The sequence below is a fragment of the Halichoerus grypus genome, chromosome 13 (genome assembly GCF_964656455.1).
Source record: "Halichoerus grypus chromosome 13, mHalGry1.hap1.1, whole genome shotgun sequence".
NCBI lineage: Eukaryota > Metazoa > Chordata > Mammalia > Carnivora > Phocidae > Halichoerus > Halichoerus grypus.
This window is the reverse complement of record NC_135724.1, coordinates 76906429-76924970: the sequence shown is the minus strand read 5'-3', so window position 1 is coordinate 76924970 and position 18542 is coordinate 76906429. Positions and strand designations below refer to the sequence as shown.

The window sequence follows — 18542 nt, the reverse complement described above, 5'->3', positions numbered from 1 at the left end:
AACCCTGTGGCTATATCCCCAGTGGTTAGAGCTGTGTCCAGCACATAGTAGGTGCTTAATTAATGCATATGTGTTAGATGAATGGTCCTCGTGAGGAGGTCCAGCTTCCTGGATGTCCCTGGGCAACTCACGTCCCCTCTCAGAGCTCAGTCTCCTTGTAATTTGGACTGTGTGGCCTTTAAGATGGAAGATTCTGGGCTCCCAGGCCCCAGGAATTCAGGGCTGGTCAGGGCTCTTGGGGGATGCACTGGCCCAAGGCAAGAGTGTGGGAGGAGGGCTGACCCTGAGCCACAGGAAAGGGAGGGTCCCTGGGTGGAGAAGAAACTATTTGGGACGAGATCCCGAGGCTTAGAAAGAGTTCCAGAGCCCCCCTGCCCACGGGGCCCCCTGTGAAAACCCTCGCTGTTGTCCTAGCTGCAGTGTTGGTGCTGGGAGGGTGCGCAGGGTGAATGACCACCCGCCAGGGCCCTCTGCCAAACGGGCTTTTGTTTATTTGAGATTTGAACAAAAAAAGGGCTGTCCTCAGAAAAGCACAGCTCCAGAAACCTCGTTGGGATTTTGGGATCTGGACAGGAGGTGGCAGGGAACTTTTCTCACTCTTTGCTAAACATTAAAAAATTTTTTCGGATAGAACATTGTAAATGCCAAAGAGCAGGAAGAAGAAATATCATCCAGGAGCCCATCGCCATTGGGACAAGCACCGTGAAATTTTGGCAGGGGGATTTTTGTATTTTTGAGGGCGCATTTGTTTCTCATATAAATGGATTGTGCTCGTTATAATTACTACTATTATTATGATTATTATTATTACTTTTTTTTTTGTTTTTGGAAACCCCAGATCTATACAGCTTTGCAGCTTTCTATTTTTCACTTACCATCATGCCATGACTGTAAATTTCATTTGGAACAAGTGCATAAAATTGTTGCAGTCGAACACTATAGTCTGCTTAACCAATCCCCAGGGGCTGGACATTTAGATTATTTCACATTTCTTCTATCTCTAGAGGCTCATGCACCTGGTACCCTCTGGCCCTGGGGTGCTGTGAACTTTCGGTTCCCCCAAGGGCCTCCTGCCTCAGGACCTTTGCATAGGCTGTTCCTGCTGTCGTGCTCTCTATTGGACCTTCTTGATGTGCTTCTTTCCCTGTCATCAGTTTGTATTGACACCTGTCTTGAGTTTTTTTCTCTTTGAGTTCTGCCTGTATGCCCCCACCCCTGACTGAGGCCCCTGAGGACAGGGGTGCTACTGCATGCCATTCCTGGCTGCCTCTGGAGGATCTGGTGGGGGGGCGGGGAGACTGTTAGTGTCATGCTTCCCACATGGTCATTCTTGAGCTGTAAACGTGGCGCCTTGGCTTCTTTTTTGGGCTTTAATTGGTTGATTTGGGGGTGAATACATTTTATGATAGGGGTAGGAAATACGTTTTTATTTTGGCCCCCAGAGCATGAGGTAAAGATGGAGGTGACCCCCACAGACACATGACGCCTCATCCGATCCTCCCTTGACATACCACACGCATAGGGCCCCACATGATCATGGCGGTTACCATGGAGACCCAGAGATGTCATTGTCGCCTCAGTCATAATAAGAGGTGCTCTTGGTTGAACATTTAGTATGTGCCAGGCACTGTGCTAGTGCTTTTCAGGAATAGACTCATTTCATCCTCAGAGGTGCTATTATTATCCTTATATTACAGATGAGGCAGCTGGGCTCAGAGAGGTATCGTAATTTGCCCAGGATCACACAGGATATAAACCCATGCTCTTCACTACAGCCCTGCCCCATCACATGACCGCACACACACACACACACACACACACCTCTCTCTGGGCACACAAACACTCAGACCCACAGCTGCATACCTAGCTGGCAAGCCCCCACGACTGCCCCTCCCCCCACCCGCCCCTCCCCCTCCTGCACACCCATCAGGACACACAGACCCACCGCCGCCCCGCACGCCGCTCCCCGCCTGCCCAGGCACAGCTGACCAGTGAAGCCTTATGCCGCTCACTGTCGCAACAGCCTTGTCCCCAGGCATCCCCCCCACAGCCTGGTTCGCCCTCCAAATATACACAGGCATCTGGTAGCCCCCCAACCACCTGGAAACTTGTTGCTTGGACCCGCGTGTGCCACAGACCCACCCGTTCACGTGTGCGGGACAGGTGCAGCGTGGGGGGGCGCATCGGGCTGAGCCTGCGGGACTGCGGCCTCCAGCCCGGCCCCGGGGTGCACGGGCCACCTTGTGTCAGCAGGCGAGGCTCACACCCTGGCCTTGCCCTTCCTTGAGGGGGTGGAGTCGCGGCGGCCCTGTGGTGACTCGGCCTTGGGGGGGCAGCGTCAGGTATGCTGGCCTCGGGCTTCTGTGGTAGCCTGGGTGCCGGCTCTTCCCTCCTCCCCTGTGGGAAGGGCCCGGGGCTCAGTGGCGCTACCAGGCACCGTGCTGGGCCCTTTTCTGCCCAGGTGGGGAAACTGAGGCTCAGGACACACAGCCGAGGTCACGAGCCAGGACCACAGGCCTCGCCTTGGCCACTCGGTCACACCGCCTTGCTGCAGGGCTGGCCCAGGCAGGGCCTGTCTCTCAGGTTGGCTTTGGGGACCCATCCCTCCGTGTTTTCAGGATTGACCCCTCTCTTTATTCCTGCCGGTGATTCAGCCTTTTGGCCTCTGGAATTTGGCAAGCTGCGTGGCCTTGGACAAGGCAGTTAATCTCTGTAAGTCTCAGTTTCCTGCTTTCTCGACAGTCACCTGTAGTCGCTGGGTAATGGTGAGGAGTCCAGGCGGTAACCTCTGTCCAGAGCTGACGTGAGAGCTGGGGACAAGCACGGCGAGCCTGGCGGTGGGGTGGTTCCTTCCACCAGCGTGGGGAGGTCGGGACCCGGGTCTGCCCTGCCTCCTCTTGCCCGCTCCCATTTCCTCCCGTCCCCCGCTTGGCCTGGCCACACCGCATCAGCGTTCTCAGACGTGCGTCTGGTGGGCCCTCCCCTTCTCCGGAGCCGGCAGGACGTGATTCATGCCCGCATGGCAGACGTCACCCCGGGCATAACTGACCGCGCCCGCCGCTGATCTCCCGAGAGGCCATCTTTGGGCTTTAGGGATATTGCCAGTGGGGTGGGGGCAGGGGCCGGGCCTGGGACCCTGATGCAACTGAAGGGGGGCGCCCCTAAAGAGCTGGACTCGCTAAGGATGCCCGTGCTCGGGTCTCTGCCGGGAGGCAAGAGTCCTAACCCGCAGGGTTTATGTCGTGGCCGTAGGCTCCGGACTTTCAGCTGGGGACAGGGTCTCAGAGTGAGGGGCGCCCCTAATCGTGCGCTCAGAGAATCTCGTCTTTGGGATTCCTGACTCGTGTCTCCCCTGCTGCGCCCAAGCTGGCCCCGTCTTGTTCACAGCTGTGTCTTGGCTCCCAGTCCGGCGCCTGGTGCACAGTGGGAGAGCAGTAAACATGGGAGCAGTGCGTGAACGGTGCCAGGCGCTTTTACACGAATGTTCTTAGCAAATCTCTCAGCTGCTTTTGGAAGTAGATAGGTTCATTAGCCCCTGTGACAGGTGAGGAAGCCGAGGCTGAGGAAGACAAGATGCTGGGCCGCGTTCCCAAAGGCAGGGTTTTGAATTTGAGTGTGTGTGCTGGGAGCTGCTCTGGGCAACTCTCCCTCCAGCTCAGATGCCCCCTTGCCAGGTGCTGGTCTCGAAGCGGCTCTCCCGGCCTCTCCCTCTCCCTGGCTTGAAGCCAGCAGTTCTCACCCGGACGCCCAGGATGGAGGATGTGACATATGAAACGCCCTCCCCCCCAGGACTGGGGGACTTGGGGAGGCTCCTGGCAGGCAGAAGGCAACTCCACCCTCTCCCACTCGGGAAAGCAGATCAGAGTGCAGGGGAGGCAGGGAGAGGAAGGTGATTCTGCGAGAGCCCCAAATGCACTCCCCTGGCAGCTTCAGAGCCTTACAAGATCTGCCCATACCCCCTTCTCCAGACTCAGGCCGTGCCACTTTCTCCCACTCTGCCCTAGCCCTACTAGCAGAAATTTCTGTTCCTGAGCTCTTTTCTGACTCTGGACCTCTTGGTCTTCCCTTGGCTGGCTCCCTCTGGTCCTTTAGATCATGCTGCTGAAATGTCACCTCCTCCAGGAAGCCTTTTTTGATCACCTAGTCCAACTGTGATTGCCATCAGAGACCCCATTCCCATCACCTCCCTTGCCACATGCTGCCATCTTTGTCCTGGGCTGTTGGCTTCCCCATTCCCTGTCCTTTTTACTTCCCAACTCCAGACTCTGTGTAAATGGTGACCCCGACTTTTGAGTTCTTCACTGTGGCCCCATCACCAAGCAGTGGGTCTGGCTCATATTGGGTCAATACATTCTTTGAAGAAATTGAGAAAAGAGCAACTTTTAAAAAGTCAGCCAGTGCAAACAGTGGAACCTCACGTGGTCTTGGTCGGCAGTCAGGGGCTGTGGACCCATTTCACGATGGGGTATGTCGCACCATTGTGTCAGACGCCTTAGGGGAGAACGGGTGTTCTGAGCAGGTCCCATCTCTTATGAGTCCGATTCTAGGAATACGGGGTGTCTTAAGTCGGGCTCCCCCAGAAGCAGAGCTGGAGTCAGGGGTGCAAGGGCAGGTGGCTTATTTGGGTGGTGGTACACCATTAGGATATGCTAATGAGCAGGTTCCCCCTGGGGGCAGCTGGGGACCTTGGGGAGACTGTCGAACACGCCCCTGGGTTGTCACGCCACCCGTAGGAAGTTGTCCACCTGCGCCGAGCGGATTTGGGTGAGGCTCCAGGAGCATCTGCTGGCAGGCATGGCGTGGCCAGAGGGCGACTGTGGCTCATGGGAAGCACAGTGTGTGCTCAGAGGCTGTGACCGGGAGAGACCACTGGTTCCTGCTTCTGCCCCGGGTCTGGGGCTGTTTGCACAAAGTGGCCGCTTTGGGCATAAAACGATCTTTGACCCAGAGAGGTCCTTTTCGTGGGCTCACCTTCTGCTCTATGATAAGAGTGCCTGTATACTGAGCGCCTGCTGTATACACTTTCCAGGTGTCTTTGCTTCCCTGTATTTTTCACGACGTTGCACAAAGCCTGTCCCTCCTGCTTCCCGCTGCTTTCCTGCACCTGTGCAGAAGTCCAGGGGTCTAACTCCGCAGGCTCCCACCTCGTCCCAGTCTAAATGAGTAATTTTAATACTGTGGATGAGGACAGTCGTTGACACATGTGGTGACCACAGACATTGTGCAAATAAGCACTTTGCACGTGTGATCTCAATTAATCCCCACAAAAGCATGTGGAGTACATACCCTCGGTTGCATTTTATAGATGAGGAAGCCGAGGCTCAGAGAAGTGTAGCAACTGGCCCAGGGTCACACAGCTAGTAGAGGTTGAGATGCGATTGGACGCCGAGCTGGTTGACTCCGGAAGTCCATGCTCTGAACGGTCAAACAGAAGGCCACAGACAGGGCAAGGAGACCAGGGAGCTCCTGGCCACCAGTCCTGCATGCTATCCCTCAAACAAGGCATCCTCTGAGCTCTTAATAACTGGTGATTACGCTGGGCAAAGTAGGGTCTGGGAGAACGGAGAGCAGGTGGTGTTTATCCGAATTTAGGAGATTGTATAGTGTTTTCTGTAACCTGGTCTGGTAAGTTGGCTTCTGGGGAGGGGCTCGCAATGACTTATGGGGAATCCTCCCCCCCTCCCCGTGGCCCAGGTGGCTGTTCTAGGAGCTGAAGTTTGGGCAGGATATCTTGGTGGAGGGCACTCTCTAGATTCTAAGACATTTTAGAGCTTTGCTCTTGGTGGCTGGAAAGCAAGGATGTTCGGATGGGGTCCTTCTGTGTATCTTCTAGAGATAAGAATAAAGGGCTTTGGGAGCTGAGGGTAGAGCCTCCCCTGCACCCTGGCGCATGCGTGCGCGCACACACACCTACCTTATGGATGTCGCCTCTCTTTACGGCTGGGCTCCTGGCATGTCTGGAGGTCATCTCTGGTGTCCTTCTGGACACCAGGCAGAGCCTTGGGCTCTGTCTCAGGTAGGGGTCCCAAGAAGCAGAGCTGGAAGTGTGCATTGACTGGGGCTGAGCTCCCGGAAGGAGGGAGTGAGCGACGCAGGAGGGGGCAGGAGAGGGGGTATGATCTCAGCCAGGTTTAGCTTTAGCCTGGTTCCCCCGGGGAGCTCTGGAGCCACAGAACAAATCCTGCCTGGAGGCAAGGGTAAGCAGCCTTGTGTGTCCCATCTAAGTCTGTCATTGGCTTATGGATGCCCTGGTTCGTGGGGGGCTTACAGGCAGGGATGTGGGCCAGCCTGTTGGAGGATGGCCCTGGACAAGGGTGTACCTTGAACTGTTAGCAGACCACCCTCACAGTAGGTGGGGGAAGGGTGCAGCACCAGGAGAGGGGATCTGGTAGCAGGAGGGTACAACAATGTCTCCTGGAGGTTCTATGCTGGATATGTCCCTAACTGGCTGTGTGACTTTATATAAGCCGCTTACCCTCTCTGGACCCAAATTTCACCTTCTGTACACCGAGGTGGTTGCACAGGATCACTGTTTACTCCATCCCATTCTTATTCTCCCTCAAATCACTCATTTTCTCATTCAGACATCCATGTGTCTCAGCAAATATTTATCGTGTACCTATTTGTGCCAGGCGCCTTGCTAGGCTCTGGTGATAAAACAGGGAGCGCAACAGACGGATCTTTGCCCTCAGAGGGCAAGGCAGACAACTAAACAGGCTTAAAACAGAAGGGTCAATGTCACAAAGAAGCAGAGAGTTGTGGGAATCCTATCTGGGGCGGGGGTGGGGGTGTCGGGGAAGGCTTCCTGGAGGAAGGGGCATCTTATCAGGAAGCTGTTTCTCCGTTAGCGCATGTGGGTACTGACATTACTCAGGAAGAAGGGAAGGTGATTGGTAAATCCCCGCGGGTCTCTTTCCCTTCGGAGGGTGGCTTTCTTTCTAGATCCTGATTCCCTCCATGTCAAAGCAAACTGTTTCTAGAATGAGTGAGTTTAGAGCCAGGAGAGAAGGTGGGGAGGAGTTGGCAAGAGATGAAGTCCCTGGGGGTGTACGGGGCAGATTGTGCAGAGCTGTGGTGAGGGGTGTGGCTTTATTTGGTGAGCACCTGCAGGCCCCTGGAAGTTTTAGGCTTTGTTTTCTTAGGCATAACTTATATTTAAACTGGATACATGTTTACATGTTTATAACTTGTAACCACCACTCCTATCAAGATATAGAAGTTTCTAGGCCCCCAGAATGCTCCCTTATACCCCTTTTAGTCAACAATCCTCAAAGGTTATTATTGCTGTTCTCACTTCAATCGCCGTGGGGAGGCTTTGCATATTTCCTGAACTTCATATAAGTGCACTGGGTCACACATACCCTTTCAGCTTCTGCTTGTTTTGCTCACTGTAATGTCTGTGATACTTATCCATGTTCTGCATGTCACAGTAGTATGTGGGTTTTTTTCATTGCTGTATTATATTCCACTCTATGAATATGCCAGAATTTATTTATCCAGTCTACTGTGGATGGACAGTTAGGTGGTTCCCAGGTTTGGGATGTTATGAATGAAGCAGCTGTGAGCATCCGTGTATGCGTCCTCTGTGGACCGGGTGCTCATTTCTGTTGGGTGTGTACCCAGCAGGGGGTTAGGTGCAGATCGGCTTTGGTGGACTCTACCAAACAAAGTGTTTGTGCCAGTTTAAAACCGGTTCCACTTCTGCATCCTTGAAAGCGCTTGCTAATGTCAGTCTTGTCATTTTGGCCGTTATGGTAGATGTGGGATAGTATTTCATTGTGAGTATGGTTTTGCTTCCCCAATGACCAGTGAAGATGAGCATCTTCTCATGTGCTTACTGGTCATTTGGAGACCTTTTTCTGTGTGTGTGTATGTGTGTGTGTTCACATGTGTATTTGTGTATTGTGAAGTGGTCGTTTAAGCCTTCTGTCCTTAAAAACCAACCAACCAACCAACTACATTGCAGGTCCAAGTGGCTGATAGTTTTCAGATCATGCCTGCTGTGTCATCCTGTGGGCAGGTAAGACAGGATTCCTGTAGCTGGGAGAACCTTCATTTATAGAACCCTTGGGCCAAAGCAATTTCTGTGTCATATAAATAAGTACAGGCTTGTATATTATAAAAGCATATAATGCATATAGTAACATATGCCACTATATTATATATAATATATATAAGCAATGCATACTTATATATAGTTTTGTATATAAGTTTTTATATATACATAAAAATTACATTATGAATCAGGAACACCGGGTTCTAGTTGGAATTCTGACTGGCTTGTATCCCACCTCTGGGTTAGGAAAATCATTCTCCTCTCTGGCACAGACACACCTGGGATCACCCCTTTCCCATTTTCCTGCGCTAAAAATCAAGCAGGCTCTTCTCATTTCTGGACTCTGTGTTTGGTAAGGTGCCATGGTTTAATGATCCAGGAAGGAAATCACTTCGGAGTTTTTTCCCAAGCACCTAGGGAGTGCTTGGCAATTTGGTTGGGGTGGGGGTGCTGTTCCTGTTACCACTGGCCACCACCGGGCAAGGCAGGGATGCTGAACACTGTTGGGTGCTTCTGGGGTTGGGTTCCCCGCTGAGGCAGGGGTGTGAGCATGATTGTGGTTCTTTGGGGGGGGTGGTACCTGTGGAGATGAGACAGGAGAGGCAAGGAGCCTCACACAGGGCATGTGATCAAGACTACAGAACCTCAGAGTTTTCCCCCCAGAGAAGGGAGGGAGCTGGGGTATTGATACACCTGTTCCCTCAGTCGTTGGTGGGGGGCTGTCTTTCGGAGGGGGGGCATTGACTTGCTGGCACTTCCGGGCTCTGCTGCCCGCTGGCCGGGTGAGCCCCCGTGACCAGAAACCAAGCCCTGAGCCAGAGAATTGCAGGCACCTTCTATAGGCAGCCCTCTGCATCCACGGCTGTGTGCAGAAGCAGGTGAAGGTGAAAGTGTGCGCTGCACCCTCCTTGAGAAACTCTTGGGCCCTCTGACATTCGTATGGTCAGCACCTCAGTCCCTTTCACTTTGTGCTTTCAGTTGCGCAGTATGTCTTGAACTTGCCTGGGTTCTCTTGCATACACACTGGTTTTTCTCAGAAGGAAGCAAGAGAGTGGGCTTCCTCATCAGTCTTTGAGTCTCAGTTTGCTCATCTGTAAAACGGAGGGTGAAATGCTCCCTGCCCCAGAGGTTGCTGGGAGAAATGAGTATTTGTGGAGTGTTTCCCAGGGACCCAGCCACACAGTCAGTCAATAGAAACTACTGTGTTCGTATTCTCATTGTATGAAATGTAGAAATTGTAACCAAAAGAGTTTCTCTGAAACTCTTTGTAGCTGCCTTCAGCTGAAAGTGTGAAAGAGTTGATTGTACTCATTATAACTCATTACGTATGTCACTCAGTGACTCTTAGAGAATTCCTTGTAAGTGGCGGACGTTACCTTAGAAATGGAACCATGTTACCCTAACGTCTTTATCTGGTCATCCTGGCCCCGTTGGTAGAGATTTTCCTAGTGCCCCGTGTGCCAATGAATCAAGAGGATGGATCTGGGGGCTCGAGGGGCCCGCGGTCCATCACCAGAACGTGTGGCATTCCTCAGTCTAAACCACAAATGCTCCGGGTCTGTAATGAGTCATTCCGTGAAGAAAAACCTTTGATTAACCAAGACCTCTCCTCCACCCTCCTTGTGGCGCACCCGGCGTTTAAGGCCGAGGGACAAGGAGGTCAAAATAAACTGTTCTCAGCAATGCTAAAGGTCGCGAGTCCTTACAGCGGGTGAGTGATTTGTGGTCCAGTTAAAAAAAAAAAAGGGTTGGGCCCAGGGCGGTGGCAGTCAGTCATTGAGACAAGGCTGAGGATGACGTTAGCTCCGGGGACTGAGTGCCAGGTTGCCCCCAGGTCTCACCCTCTCCGAGCCTCACTTGATGCAACTGGATATCGGGATTGTATGGCGCTGTCCGTGCCATCCACTAAGGTCCCCGGTCTCCCCAGCCTGTTGAGCACTTAAAACCGGCCCTAGCGTGACTGAAGCATTGAGTTCAAAATTGTCTTTCATTTTAACGAACTGAAGTGTAAATGTTAGTCGCCACATGGCAAGTGTAGACCTAGGAACAACCTGAAGAACGTCATGGAGGCCTGAGCTTTGGGGTTCTTCAGGCAGCCACTCGGCTGCATGCTGCCTCCTCCAGGAAGCCCCCCCCTCCCTTTCTCCTCAGCCAAGTTGAGCTCTGTATGAGTTTCCTGTGGCCACTATAACAAATGGCCACAGTTCAGTGGCTGCAGCAAGTTTATTACCTTACAATTCTGGAGGTCAGAAGTCTAGTATGGGTTGTCAGAGGTGCATTCTTTCTGGAGGCTCTTTCCTTGCCTCTTCTAGCTTCCAGAAGCTGCTGCATCCTGGGCTTATGGTCCTGCATCACCTTGACCTTTTTTTTTTTTTTTTAAGATTTCGCTTATTCATTTGACAGAGAGCACAGGCAGGGGGAGCAGCAGAGGGAGATGGAGAAGCAGGCTCCCCACAGAGCAGGGACAGCCCGACACAGGACTCGATCCCAGGACCCTGGGACCGTGACCCGAGCCGAAGGCAGTTGCCCAACCGACTGAGCCACCCAGGCGCCCACGATCTGTTTTTTTCATCACATTTTCTCTCTCTGACACTGACCTTCTTGCCTCCCTCTTACAGGGACCCTTGTGATGACACAGGAACCATCCAGATAATCCAGGGTAACCTTCCCCATCTCAAGAGCCTTCATTTGGCCGCACCTGCAAAGTCCCTCCTGCTGGTAAGGTAACAGATTCATTGGTTTTGGGGGTTAGGGCCTGGATGTCTTTGGGGGGCATTGTTTGTCTACTGTAAGCTCTTTATCCCATGGGCCTCAGTCTCATGTCAATGTCTGGGACCACATCAGCTTCCCCCATTAGACTGTGCTTCAAGAAAAAGTGTGTTCTGCTCCCCAGTGTTGCCTAGAAACCTGCTCTGAGCTGGGCCAGCCTGGTGCCAGGCTATGGGGGTGAATGAGCCATCGGCAAAGCCTACCTGCTCCGGAGACAGACAGCCTGAGTACAGTGCCAGGTCTGCTCCCTTACTAAGCAGTTGACCTCAGCAAATCACCTTGCCTTTAAAACCTCAGTTTCTTTACCTGTAAAATGGGGATAACCCTAGTTTTGACCCCAGGAGGTCTTTGAAGGGACTGACAAAAATTATGCATGGAAGAGCCCTTGTCACAGTGCCCAGCACCCGGATGTCACCTAAGAACACAGCAGCTGGTGACGCTGCAGGGATTAACTGGGTAGGGTGGGGAGTGAGGCCGCCTGAGTTCAAATCCTGGCTCCACCCCTTGGGCAAATTGCTCACCCTCCCCAGGCCTCATTGTCTTCATCCATCAAATGGGACCTCATCACACAACCCACCTCAGAGGGTGGATTAAGTGGTGAGATGCATTGACGGTGCCATCTGGCACCAAATCAGTGCTCAATTACTGTTAGTGATTGGACGATGGTAATTATTAATACCAGGCTTTTCCAGGGCCCAGCTCTCAGGAGGCTGGAGGACTAAGCAACTGAATGAACTTGGAACGGCTCACTTGGGTGTCTTCTAGGTAGTCGGGCCAGGTATAGGACTTCAGCTACACAGAGGCCCAGGTTCTGTGCCAAGAGTGGGGCCTGTCTGTTGTGCCCCGAGGCCGGCGGGGCCAGGCCCGGACAGGTTTACGGGGGTGCTGGGAAGCCGGTCCAGGAGGGGGAGGGGTCGGTTGGTTGCCCGAAGGGCGTGGGAGGCACAGTTACCCTCCTGGGAAAACCAGGAGAGGACATATCAGCTGTCCATGCAGGTTCACTGCCGCGGACGGCATGCATGTGACAGGGACAGAGTGGCCGGTGGGCATGGGGTGGGGTGGGTGCCATGCAGCGGCCAGAGAGACGGACTTGAGACCGTTGGCATCCGTGGGGACCCGCGTTTGGTCCTGACAGTCCCTTCAGGCGTTTCTCGCACCCTGGGTTGCGGGGATGCTCTTTGGTGTTTATGTTGTTTTGGCACTTTCTCTGTTGTTAATAAGGCTTGTGTAGGTGACAGGCTCTTGTGGGTTGTGAGGCGGCCTTGTGAACAGCATCTGCTTAGCCAGTTGCCCTTCCTTCCCCTCTCCCCAGCTGTGAAACCGGGGACAGTCTGAGAGTGGGTAAGGGTAGACTCCCCCGAATCACTGTCTCTCAAATTCCTATAGTAGAATTCAAATAGTAGAGAGCTATTCCTTTGCATCTTAAAGAATTCAGATTTCTCCTGCCCCTGAAAAAAAAAAAAAAATCCCACCACCCCACAAAGACCTCCAGCAGGCTTCTCATTCTGTTTGCCCATTTGCTTATTCATTTATCATGCATTAACAGAAACCTACTATGTGCCAAGTCTACCAAGAGGTGGGCTATTTCCTTTAATCATCAGAATGCTTTGAGGTGTGTGTCACGAAACTTTATTTACCCATGGAGACACTGAGCTTTAAGAGGTGAAGTGGCTTGTCAAAGGCTTAGAAGATGCTTGTCCACTTAGCCAATTCGTGCCAAACTCCTTGCGTCCCTTAGGAATGCTTTTGGCTACGTGGAAAGAAACCCAAACTCACGACGGCTTCAATAGTACGTTATTATTCTTTGCATAACAACAAAAAAAATCCAGGGGGTGGGGTTCAGAGTTAGTGCAGTGGCTCAGCTGTGTTAAGGTCTTTTCCATGCCAAGGTCCTTAAAATAGTGCTTGTGATCTCCTGGTCTCAAGATGGTTGCCTTGGCTCCAGGCATCATGTCTCTGTTCCAGGTAGGAGAAGGGGAGGGAGTACCATAAGCTGCATCTGCCTGTTTTTTTAATCAGCAAAGCAAAAGCTTCCCTAGAAGTCTAGCCATTTCCCCTTATGTCTGTTTGGTCAGAACTGGATCACATGGCCATGCTTCTAGCTGTAAAGACCAGGAAAGCTGTGTCTGGCTTGTTAGCCTTAAGAAGGAAAGCTACCTGAGAGCTTGCACCTTCATGTTTTGACTTCAATTCTATATTCTTTCCATTTTACTGGTGATTTCCAGCCTCATGGCCTTTTGCCATATCCACACAACCCCTGCTACCATTATTTTATTTGTCAAGTTTTTTTTTTTTTTAAAGATTTTATTTATTTATTTGAGAGAGAGAATGAGACAGAGAGAGAGAGCATGAGATGGGGGAGGATCAGAGGGAGAAGCAGACTCCCTGCTGAGCAGGGAGCCTGATGCGGGACTCGATCCCGGGACTCCAGGATCATGACCTGAGCTGAAGGCAGTCGCTTAACCAACTGAGCCACCCAGGTGCCCTATTTGTCAAGTTTTTGCTTTTCCTAAAGTTAAGTAAATTTTTAAAAGAACCTTTATGAAAATCTCTATTGTAAATAGCTAGCGTCACTTGTCTTCAATAGAAAATAACAGTAAAATTAAAGACAATGAAAACAAAATAATATTTAAAAATCTGCAGCTAATGGTCTGAGCTTGGGGTGGCTTTTATTAAATTGGGATATTACCACGTAATGGAAATGTTAAGTGTTTAAGTCATAGTAGCACCGGGCAGAGACGGTCTCAGGGACTTCTTGAGAAGTCACCCAGGAGAATCAGAAGGATACAGCTTTCACACGATGTCATTCACAGCGGCTTCATGCTGCACCTGGACATCAGAGCATCCTAAGTGTTAACCTATGACCATCTCGTGTCCCACATGATGAGAACCCTCCCACCTCTAGGGAACCTAGCACCATCCCATTCTGCCTTTCCTGTGCCAGGCATCAGCTAGGTTTGGGGAAGGAGAACTCGGAATGGAGGGGTCTATGCCCTGGATGGGGTAGAGTGGGGGTTCTAAATCTTGAAAGAGGAAGAATCTCAGCCTTATCTCTGATACAAGGCATTAGGATCAGGTGCATTGCCAAAGCTGGTTGGAAGTCACTTTGGCCTGGGAAATCAGCATGGGCTTCTTGGAGGAGGTGTCCCTTAAAGTGCTCTAAAAAGATGGGTGGGAGTTGGGCAGAGGGAAATTGTGCTGTGCGTAAAAAGCTGTCCGAGGAGAAGGAGTAAGTGAAAAAGACACCCAAGTGATGGGACCCCTTTGGGAATCTGGGAGTGGAGGCAGGGCCTGCGGTATAGACCAAGTTAGTTATTTTTGGTGGGCCCTTGAATACCTTGCCCAAGGCAATGGATGGTGAGAGCCATTTATTTTAGGGATGTGGAGAGACATGATCACACCTTCCTGGGGTTTGAGCTTTGCACATAAGGCAGCTCTTGGGCCAAAATAAGCTAATTCCTCCAGAAATCTATTTGTACTTGGAGGAAATTTTTTCAATTTTTCTGAAATGCAATATGCACTTCTCAGCCTCCGTAAAGAGAGAGCATGTTGTGTGCACATCTTTGTGAGTCCAGCGGGCATCGTGCTGTGTGTTGTGTGGAATCGAGCTTTGGGGTTGAGTTTCCTCTGCTGTGAACATCTGTCCCAGGGCTGGGACTTCCTTCCTGCTCCCTCTTCTACCGCCGGGTTTGGACGGGCCTCTGGGCTAGGCCCAGACTCACCTCTCTCTATGAGCTGTTCTAATTGGCCTTGCAAACCTTATAGTCAAGTCTGTGATAATCTAGCCATAAATGAGAGCCAGGAAAGCTGCGAGTGAGGGCACGGCCAGCCAGGGGCCCTGGTTTATTGCTCATTAGACAGCTTTATCGGGTTTGTCCCGGGGGAGAGGTTGAGAACCCTGACCTCCTAAGCTTTGAATTAAGTCAGCCTGGGATGTGTTTCCCTTAGGTGTGGAAGTCTATTCTGCATATATCAAAAGCTCTAAAAAAGGTGTGCATCCTTTGAACCAGCCAGCCCACTTCCAGGCAAAATTTTGTCTTGGGAAAATAAGTGCGTGTGGGTGTTCATTGCTGTGTTGGTTTTAATGATCAACAGTTGGCAACAGCGTAAAGATCTCTAGTGAGGGATGGATTATCTAATGATGAGATACCCACAAAATGGAATGCCACAGAAGCATTGGCAAGGACTGTGTAAGTTGTACAGTTATTGATGTGAAAGATGTTTGTGATAGGTTTTGAAATTAAAAAAAAAAAGCAAGTTCTTAAATTGCAGGTCTGATTCCATTTTAGTTTTGACAAAGAGTTCCCGTCTACAAGGGAAATGCCCAGATTGATACACATGGGAATGCCAATAGGGGCTGGTGGATGGTAGGATTTCCGATTATTAAAAACATTTTTGCTCACTTGTATTTGTGAAGTTTTCTATAATTATCATGTGGAGCACCTGCAGAGATCTAACGGAGGGGCAAGTCGCAGCCAGCGTAGCGTAAATAAGAGTTTTGAAGAGGGGACTGTCACATCCTTGAGTGAGTCCAGTCTCGGGGGACTGAGTTCTCCACCATCTAGAGCAGATCTCCACAAACTCTTTCTGTAAAGGGCCACACAGTAAATATTTCAGGCTTTCTGGGCCATTTGGGCTCTGTGGCAACCCCTTAGCTCTGTGTTCATATCTTGGGAGAAGCTGTACATAATATATAAATACATGGGCATGGGCGTGTTACAATAAAACTTTATTTACCAGAACAGGTGGTGGGCCGGATGTGGCCTGCAGACTGCAGTTTGCCCATCCCTGATGTAGAGAAAAACAAACAAACAAAAAAAGCAGCTTGATTAATGGCTTCAGTGTGTGCTTCAGTCAGTCCAGAAATAGCACAAATAGTAGGAAGGAAAAGGCTAATGAGGATTGAAAAGGCGGATGTTTAAATAGAGGCATAAAGATAAGTTGTACCATTCTTTCTCCAGATCAGCATTTGCACCTGGCCAAGGGGTGTTGGGCCGAAGCAGTTTGGGTGATGGTTTGGGTGGGAAGGTGTCCTACCCATATCTGGTGCTCCAGGGCAAGTTTGGAGAAAGGCCCCTCGAACTGTTCCCCTGGATCCCAGAGTCTGGATTGCCCGGTGTGCTGAACTGGAATCCCTGGGAACTTGAAATTGACACAGAAGTCGAGGCTATGCTAATTAAGGCAGTTCTTAAAGAGATAGTGCACACTCAGTAGGAAGCTGTGCTCTAACTCCTTTCCTCAGTAGGGGGGTAGGAATTTTATTTAGTCCTTCAACAACCCTTTACAGAGCACCACTTGTTTATAAGGAATCATGCAGATTTATTTATTTATTTATTTTTTAAAAGATTTTATTTATTTGAGAGAGAGAGAGACAGAGATAGCGACAGAGATAGCAAGAAGAGAGCATGAACAGGGAGGAGAGGGAGAAGCAGGCTCCTGCTGAGCAGGGAGCCCGACGTGGGGCTCGATCTCAGGACTCTGGGCTCATGACCTGAGCCGAAGGCAGACGCTTAACCGACTGAGCCACCCAGGTGCCCCAGGAATCATGGAGATTTAAAACACACATCTCAGGATCCAGAAAGCTGGTTGCATGGCGGACGATGGGCCAAGTGCGGAGAGAAGTGGATAATGCAGCCCCGAAGAGCCTGGGGTTGAGCCGAGTCAGAATGGCAGACTCTTTAAAATCCCAGAGAATTGAGTGACCCCTTGTTCAACCTCTTGTTTTGCTAGTGGGGAAACTGAGGCTCAGAGGGAGGCAGGGACTTGCCTAAGCTCTCATTGCAAGTCAGTGGAGGAACAGAGACCAAATCCAGGATGAGGGGTGTACTGTGTGATTTCCATTTTTGTGAAATACCCAGAAATGGCAAATTCACAGAGGCAGAAAGCAAGAGTGGTGGTTGCCAGAGGCTAGGGGGAAGGGGAGTGGGGAGTGACTGCTTACGGGGTTCGGGGACTCCTTTGGGCTTGATGAAAATGTTCTGGAACTAGACAGAGGGGATGGTGGCACAATGTTGTGAACTTACCAAATGCCACTGTGTTATATGTTTTGAAATAATGAATTTTGTGTTACGTGATTTCTACCACAATTAACTACAGAAAAAGTAGGATGACGGAATAATTTATCTCCACACCTGGGCACTTGTAAGAGTGCGAGGGGTCTGGTCTGTTCCAGGTCAACCAGACTGTGTGGAATACCACCCAGTTCTGACTCCCAGACCAGTGTTTTGTATTCTCCAGTGTGATTCTGACTCGGGTTAACAAAACTCATGAGTTTTAGAAAGTTGTGCCTCCCAGACTTTCCCCCAAGAGAGCCCCACGTTGCCCCAAGGAGGGCCAACGAATAGGGTCACACCGTAGGACTATTTCTCCAGTATCTTGGGGCCTGTGCACATGCTCTCTCCTCGGCTGGCTTTCTCCACTTGGCTGACTCCTACCAGGTTCATGGAGACGTCACCTCTTCCAGGAAGACATCCCTGACTACTCCTTTGGGCTTCTATAGCCTTACTTTCTGCCCCCCATCAGGACACCCTGCAGATTTTATGGTCTTTCCTTTCCCCCTCCTCCACGCGACTGTGTCTGTGACCCATTGTGATCGGGGTCTCCTTTGCTTCCCACCCCATTCCCGGGGTGAGAGGGCATAGCCCAAGGTAGACTTTAATGAGGGCCTTTAATGGAGAGTTGCCTAAAGGACACAGGTCCCCATGAGCTGAGTCACGTGGTCATTAGAGCTTAAGCAGTAGATTTACTTTACATTTGTGTTTAGTTTCTTGCTTTTTTTTTTTTTAAAGTGTAAAGCACAGCATAAACTTATCATCTTAACTGTTTTTAAGTGTATAGTTCAGTGGCATTAAGTACATTCACACTGTGGTGCAACCAGTGCTACCATCTGTCTCTGGAACTTTCTCATCAGCTCATCCTGAAACTCCGTCCCCGTTAAACACTAACTCCCTGTTCCCTTCTACCCCCGCGCCTGGCACCCACCATTCTACTTTCTGTCCCGATGAATTTGACTGCTCTGGGTGCCTCCTGTAAGTGGGGTCATGCGGTATTTGTGTTTTTGTGACTGGCTTACTGCCCTTCTCATAATGTCCTCAAGGCTCATCCATGTTTTAGCACGCGTCAGAATATCTGTCCTTTTTAAGGTCGAATAATATTCCACTGTGTTGGAGATACCACATTTTGTTTATTCATCTATTGGTAGACATTTGGGTTGTTTCTGCCTTCCGGCTATTGTGAATAATGTTGCTCTGAACACTGGCGTGCAGGTCTCTGTTCCGCTCCCTGCTCTCGGGGGTGGGAATGCTGGGCCATATGGTAATTCTGTGTTCGGTTTTTGAGGATCTGCCCTACTGTTTTCCACAGCCTCTGCCCGATTTTATATTCCCACAATGGTGCATACAGTTTCCAATTTTTCCACATCCTTGCCAGCACTGTTTGTGTTCCGTTTTTTGTTTTTGTTTTTTGGTGTTTTATAATAGCCATCCTAATGGGTGTGAAGTGTCCTTTACATCTGAACATCATAAAAAACAGTTATTCTAGGGGCGCCTGGGTGGCTCAGTTGGTTGAGCGTCTGACTCTTGGTTTCAGCTCAGGTTATGATCTCAAGGTCCTGAGATCCAGCCCCACATTGGGCTTGACGCTTAGCACAGAGTCTGCTTATCTCAATCCTTCTGCTCCTCCCTCCCGCCCCCCTCTCTCTCATAAATAAATAAAATCT

At 50.7% G+C, this 18542-nt stretch overlaps 1 protein-coding gene across 3 annotated transcripts in view; it reads left to right on the top strand.

Moving 5' to 3' along the window:
- Positions 1-18542, top strand: part of KIAA1671 (KIAA1671 ortholog) — a 188978-nt gene that overhangs the window by 29846 nt on the left and 140590 nt on the right. For all 3 annotated transcript variants that reach the window (XM_078060842.1, XM_078060841.1, XM_036105200.2), the window contains exon 2: positions 10675-10774. The gene's annotated coding sequence lies outside the window, so the exon portion shown is untranslated. The remainder of the gene's footprint in view (positions 1-10674; positions 10775-18542) is intronic.